We start from the raw sequence: 7,764 nt of genomic DNA, 5'->3' as shown, positions 1-7,764 counted from the left end.
GAGAAAATTACGGGTTTTTCAAAAAAACTAAAATATTTCATATATCTGGGATTCTGAAAATTTATTCATATTTTTTTTCGAAAACTACATTTAAAAACAAAAATTTTGAAAAAAAAAAGTTCCCAAACGGTCAATTTTTGAAAAAGTTCTGGCAATTTAAAAATAAAAGAGCAGTTCTTTTTCAAAAATTCATAACTTTTTTTGAGTCGGGAAAAAAAATTTGAAAAAATTCTAAAAAATAACTTTCGGGGGGTAGAAAAAGATAGAAAATTTTCAGCGAAATCAAAGGGGGTCAGGTAAAAACTTTGTCGATTTGACATGGAATGACCCATTTATATTATTTTTATTTACTTTCCATTTCGAAATTATTTTGACAAGCAGACAACTTATATTTAATGTGCGCCAACTTCAAGTTAGAAGCTTAAAATCACTAAATAATTTTCGTAAAGATCAAATATACCCATAGATTCTAAATTTATTTATCGTTATTAAATCAAATAAGATATTAACAAGTTGAATTAGTTTTTAAGATATTTAACCATTTTCTTATATCCAGTTTAAGGCACTGTTCAAACTGGACTTTTTTATTCGAACTTTTCTATTATAAAGGTATTCATATCGTCCTACTAAATACAATAATTTTCATTTAAAATACGTTCGTATTTTAAACTTTTGTCCAATATTGTATACTATTATACTAAACATGAGGATTATTAAAAAAAGGTATTAATTATCAAACAGACTTGCGATTAAAAATAAAAATAGAATTATTATAAAATATTAGTAAGCTAGCGTACGTAGTGTGAATTAAGATTTTATAAATGATCTCTAAGAACTCCTTTCAACGATGTCTTTAGCTATCGCTAATCATCTAAAAATAAATTAATTATTTCATTGAATTGATCAAGTTATAATCCACGTAAAATGTAACTATATTACGTACTTAGTTGCAAGTCATGAGTTTAAGTATGAAATATATTATGAACGCTTGGAAATAAACGGAGTGATTCCTTTATACACCCATCCAAGTACGACAATTCTTGAAGATCTGCGATAGTCAAATTGTAATCATCTTCAAGCATAATTGTGTTCACTTCGTCTCTTATACGTTGCTACGAATAAATATTCTGTTACTTAAACAATACAGATACTACGTGAATCTTTGTTTTAATTATTTATTGGATTGGAAGGAATACCTGGACATCTTGGTGTTTTGCAAAGAGATTCAAAGCAAAGATCAATGTCATTGCCGTTGTGTCATGACCCTGAAAAAAATTTTTCTCATAAAATATTAGATTAAATACTGAATTCTGCTCCTTGCTTCTATAGGGTACCGATTCCAAGGAGGGAAAGTTTTGACGATAACGATTATTGTTTCTTCTAGTTTTGACACTGTCTAAAGGAACTTAATCCTTACACATAAATGTTCCTGTATCTGCCAAAAATTCCTCCAACATGGAGTCCTCCGGCGATTGGATTYAGCTAATTGTGAGGAAGGTGAAAGGGTAATTAGAACAAAATAAAACACGTGGTTGAGCCAATAAAATTGCTAATGCTTTATTGGCTCGTCAGGGAAAAGCCTTACGGCATAAAAACCCTGTTCGCTGCTACACTATACGTTAAATGATGATCAACCACGGACAAGCCCGTGGTTGATTTCTCTCCTCTCTATCAGCGGTCGCCTACGGACAAAGCCCGTGTTACCACTCCTCTCGTTTATCCGTTCACGATGATTGATACCAATAAAAGCTTCTTACCGTTTCGTATCGCCTCTCCCTTTCGTTACCGTTAATTACCGCCTCTGCGGTCCGTCGCCTTTCTATCGTTGACCCTGGGATGTGATCGCACTCTTTTGGGATGTTGAATCGTCTGATACTGTTCGTTAGATAAATGAAGTRTTCTCTTACGCGTCTGGCGAAAGAATAGACCGAATGTCCTCGATAATGGGCCCAGCAGGGCGTAAACGCTCGGCGCCGAGTGGTGGGGATACGACCGTTAATATTGGACTAAAAAGGCGCGTTTTACAAAATGTTACTTTCTCGCTCACGATCGATTCCGATCGTACAGTTCCCTTGAAATATAAGAGATTTTGCAATCGATTGAAAATGAAGCGAGATAAACTGTTCTTCCGACATGTGTTTCTTCATTACTTTTACCTCAAAAAAATTGCAATTTTTTTGAAACTGTGATTTGGAAGATTTTTCATCTGAAAGGCTGTTTGATAACGATCAAACTCAAATATCTTTTGAGTTTTTCAAAACGTTATACATTGCCTTAAAACACCTGCATGCAAGGAGAACAATTTATAAGGAAAGAAAATAAATACAACATAATTTAAACGGCAAAAATTAATTTTTTTTTAACATTTCCTTATTATCTCTTATTATTTGAATTAAATAATACAGCTTACCGCAAACATAAAAGTATTTACTTCCTCTCGAACTCCTTTGTCATCAATTTGATTACCATTTACTGAAGCGGCTATAAGTAGATCAAGCATAGAGAGTCTTTTCTTATGTATCGAATCTGTGAAATGAATGTATGAATAATATTTTTCCTAAAATATACGCATTTTTTATATTACAATAAATAAAATACTTGTATTTATTTCTTCCGAGTTTTTACTGGAAGTGTCGACATTATCCGTTTCTTCAGTTTGGTATAAACATTTTCCATTAGTTTTCTCGTGAAATCGTTTTCTTTCTGCAATTATCTAAAAAACGTAAAGCAATTCGAAAAATCTGAAGGAATTCATGTAATTGTAATTTCAGTTTTTAGCGGATTTGAATGACTAACTTACGTCTTCTGAAAATCTATGTAATGTGTTCAATACTTTTTTGTGAAATCGACCAACTGGAGAAAGTCCAAATATACAATTTAAATAGTATCAAGGTCTTATTAATCTATAAAAAATAAATTTTTTTCTTTGATCACATGCCTTCTCCTAATCGACTAATATACTTTTAAGTAACTGATATATTTATTACCTATACGCCACGATTCTTCCGAAAGTGTGACCAGCAATACGATACTTAGATTCAATTTCTTTTTATTTAAAGAGGTACCCAGAGCTGTTTCTGCACGTAAGCTCGCATAAATTATTTTTCTTCTTCGAAAATCAATAAATTAAATATAGCTCTACTTACAACATATTATGTTAATTGTATGTCTCGCAATCAATGTTTGTAAATTTTTAACAATAGCGTCTCCTTGTCTCTCTTATTTGAGGGATTCAACTAGGCAGTGTGACTCTTTGTTGAAGTTAGTAACACTATGTTCCAGAATTTTAAAGTGGAATGCGGGTGTTAATATTTTCCGCCGTTTATGCCATTTCTTACCTTACAATTTTATACAAATCATTAAATACGAAGAAATGTGTAAATTTTTCATGATTTTCTTGAACTATTACCTGCACTAGTCAGCAATCCATAGTACAACCAAAGCTTCAAGAAGCTATAAACATCATCTTTACAAATAGCTTCTGTGCTCGTCAGCAGAACCTGTCAAGATAATTCCTTTTTTCTTTGTTCAACAAAATTTCGCTATTTGTTTACATATAAGGAGTGGGTAGAAAAAAGAAAAAAAAATTTTATCTTGCTGCTGTTTTTAATCACTTACCTTAATATCATCCGGATGAAGTAGAAATACTATAGAATACGTAAAGGTCCACATTTTGTAAACTGGAAAATACTCATTATTTAGTTCCCCAATTTTTTCAAGCAAACTACCTGTTGTATAAAAAAAATGTAAACCATGTACATATAGAATTTGATGGAAAACAGTTCATTCAAAAAAGTTTTACTTCTAGAAGAGCCTACAATTCTTTACACAAAGTAAATTTCCAATTATGGTATATGTTTTTGGTCCTGGAAGACAGTTAAGTATTCTTCCAATTCTTCCATATCCTATTTTGCAGTGCAAAACAAATAGTAATAGAATTAAGCTTAAGAAGATCGTAAGGAACATTATATCTAAGAAATAAGAAAAATAATTGCAATAAATGTCTTTTAAATATATAGTAAAAGTCTGCATGAAGATGAAATGTATTTTTTATGTTACTTAGCATACGTAAAAATAAAGAGGAGTTACCCAATATAATTACGATATTGATCAGATTTATGGAAAAGCTAAATATCTTACGAATGTAATCATTATTACTAGTAATATACAATATATAGGCTATTATTTTTTCTTTGGTGTTGATTTAACATAAGACGAAATTGAAAAAGATTGTGGAGAGAAGATTACAGAAGAAACGTATCTAAACACGCAGATGTTTAGAACCATGGAAATCTCCGAAATTATATAAAAATTGCATTTACATATTTACAGAAGCAGTAATTGATATTGTTAAATTATGGATCAGCGAAGGAAAGGACCTAACTATTTGAATGATTTATTACGACTAGACTTATGCACAAGTGAGCTCTTCTTTTGTTCCTGAAACACCGAGTCTTCATTCTGTCTCGAGCAATGTCAAATCGTCGTATGTCTCTTGTGTAGTCATTTAGGTGGAGAGCCGTACACGTGTTACGCAACAACACACACTATCGCACAATCACTCTATAGCGCGTTCTACAGTATGCATAATAGAAATGAATTTATATTATAACACGTCGCTTTAGATTTACATTACATATTCCACTTTACATATCGTTGCTTATACAATACTCTTTAGTTTGCGGAATTTTCAAAGCTATTCTTTACATAATGCTTCGATAAATATATCAGCAATAACCTAATTCGAATCAATTTTAATAACTAATTTTTTGTTCTCTCACACTCCCATACACAAAATGATAATGAATGTTTATATGTCTTGAATTCTTTGTAAATTTTTCATAGCTAGCAATATTTATTGCTCCTATATTATCTTCATAACCTTTAATCGGATCATATAAATTTACGTCAGGCATTTTTTTAACTCTGTTACGAATTTTAAGTTACTGCCTCTGATAACGTTACATAGTCAGGATAGGTCGACATTACAGTTTTTTGTTCACGCAATTTCCAATCAATTACGTTTCCGAACACTCTGATCATTTAGCCTGGTGTGAACCTTCTATCAACAATATCATCACCCCAATCAGCGTCTACATAACATTCTATAATTTTACAGTTTTCATTTTTTTTATAATTTAAACTCAAGAGAGTCTCTTGTTAGATATAAATACTTCAATATTCGCAGTGCATATTTCCAATGTGTATCCATATAACAATTTTGAAAGCTACTTAAATAATTCTCGCTGTAACTTACATCTGGTCGCGTACCATAACTTATACAAGATAATGTACCGATTAAATTTCTATACTTAATATTAGACTCGCATTTGACAGCGTTTTCAATTTTTAAGTTTACTTCCAGTTGTGTATTATACAACCTATGTATAACACTCAATGTATTTCGTATTTGTTATAAAAGCTAGTAACTCGATATAATCCTTTTGACTTAGTTTCATTACTCTTTTTATAGTTGTAATCTATACTTGAGCCGTTTATTTTGAAAGTGGCCTAAATCCATTTATACTTAAATTGAAATATTTTAGGGTTTGTGTTTCAATGCAATTAAAAATATACGTACAGAATACCAATGAGTTATACTGCTTAAGTGTATCTAAAGGTGTTAAATTTACGTTTCCTATTAAAATAATGGCAATTATTAAGTGAATAATATGCGTTTTCTTACCAAGAATGGAGTTAGGCCACTTTCAAAATTAACAGCCAAATTCGTTATAAAATTTGAAGGAACCGAAGTCTATTCAACATAATTTAAGATGCTTCAAATTAAAAAAAAACAATATTCATTTTATTTTACATATCTTTATAACACTTTAAAAACATAAATTATGCGATCCAGAACATTTTTTAAAAACCTAAATTACAAAAAAATTTTCTACTCATCTACATTTTGTGTATGTGAAAGGGATTCAAAGAAATCATGATGTTCCGGTGGTATATATCGTAATAAGTCAATTATGTCCTTGAATTTTGCGGTTGCAATTTGTTTGATATTTTTATACAGTGAGTTCAATACAATATTTTCGAATTTTCTTGGCCTACCCCGACGTGGTAATAAATTCAGGACTTTAAAATTTTCGTTCTCATTCATTAATGTCTTATACAAAATTTTATACGGTTCATTTTTGACAAAACGCATCCAACATATTTTTAACCAGTTTACTGGTTCTTTGTTAGAATTTTTTATCCTTTTAAAAATTGCGCCTTCTAATAATTTTATTGATACAAAATCTTCATGTCTCATTTACATATTCAATAAAGTTATTACCTTTCCGACACTTTTTGATAATATTGTAATAATCTCGGGGGACAAACAGTAAATTATTCTTTTTTAATGCCATTTCTACCACACCAAAATCTCTATCATTTGGTAAAAACGAATGTCCTGACATTAAAAATTTGTGGTCTATAATTTCCACATTATTTTCAATAGAAAATAAAACACCCATCGGTGAAAGAACTTCTACAATTTAGTATTAAATTTTAAGTTTTATATTTAATTGTAAGTCCATAATATGTATATTGCGTAAATTTTGTTTAACTGCATTAATTAAACGTACTGATTATTCAACTAATGCAATTGTCCAAAAACTGAGGTTAACTCGTTAAATACTAATTAATTAAAATTACATTCATCACTGCCTTCGGACATTATCAATGATAAATATCTTAATTTAAGTGTAAATGGATTTAGGCCACTTTCAAAATAAACGGCTCAGTTATTCCAAAATAGTTTGTTATCTCACCTAGATCTTTCTTTTTAAATTTACTAGATAGCAATTTCTTTATTAAGTTAAATAGTTGGAAACACAACATTCTTAATTAAGTTAAATAGTTGCGTTCTCGCTTCTCGTGCTACTAGTTACTGTTCGATCCTTCATGAGGAAATTTTTTTTTAATAATTTTTTTCTCTATCTGTTTTCAAATTGTTTTTTCATATTTCTTAACTTGTAAATATATATTGGAAAGAGAAAATTATTTATTACAAAAAAATTGGAAATAATAAATTTTTTATCATCTTGCGCAAATAATAAATAAAAATTGATTACTTGAATTACAGTTAACATTTTATTTTTTAATAGATGTATGAAAATAGATAAATCTTCAATATACTAATAAATAACAATTGTATATATTCTAATCATTACCTATTTCATGTATAATATACCTGTTAAAAAATAAAATGTTAACTGTAATTCAAGGAATAAATTTTTCTTTATTATTTGCGCAAGATGTTAAAAAATTTATTAGTTCTAATTTTTTTGTAATAAATAATTTTCTCTTTCCTGTATATATTTAAAAATTTAGAAATATGAAAAAAATTTTTCTTAAAATTGGCTTCGCATTTTGATAAACTTAAAGGTATATTACTAATATACCAAAGCTCGTTAAAATTCGTGAGGGCACAACCGTAAGGTCTCTTTGTAAAAGAAAAATTAACCTCTTTCAAAACAAATATAAATGACGACGGTTTATTTGTTTTAAGAACAAAGATTTTTATTCGTATCGATGACCTTAAATTTCTAAGTCTAATTATCCCAGACAACAACCATTATATCATGTACAGTCAAATCTCCTATAACGCTGTAAGTGCGTTCCGCGTTATATGAAAACCGCGTTATAAGAAATTGGGATTTAACCGTACAAATCAAGCTAATTCGTAGCGCGTTGTATGGAAACCGGCTACCGCGTTGTATGGAAACAGCGCTATAAGAAACACAGATTTTAGTACAAATCACATCATTC

General features: G+C 29.7%; 1 pseudogene; it reads right to left on the bottom strand.

The window, feature by feature from the left end:
* Positions 1-962: 962 nt before the first annotated feature.
* Positions 963-6,670, bottom strand: LOC106791709 (annotated as a pseudogene).
* Between the last annotated feature and the right edge of the window lie 1,094 nt (positions 6,671-7,764).

Source organism: Polistes canadensis, unplaced genomic scaffold (assembly GCF_001313835.1).
Source record: "Polistes canadensis isolate GaletaPanama2010 unplaced genomic scaffold, ASM131383v1 scaffold_333, whole genome shotgun sequence".
Lineage (NCBI taxonomy): Eukaryota > Metazoa > Arthropoda > Insecta > Hymenoptera > Vespidae > Polistes > Polistes canadensis.
This window is presented reverse-complemented; position numbering and strand designations above follow the sequence as displayed.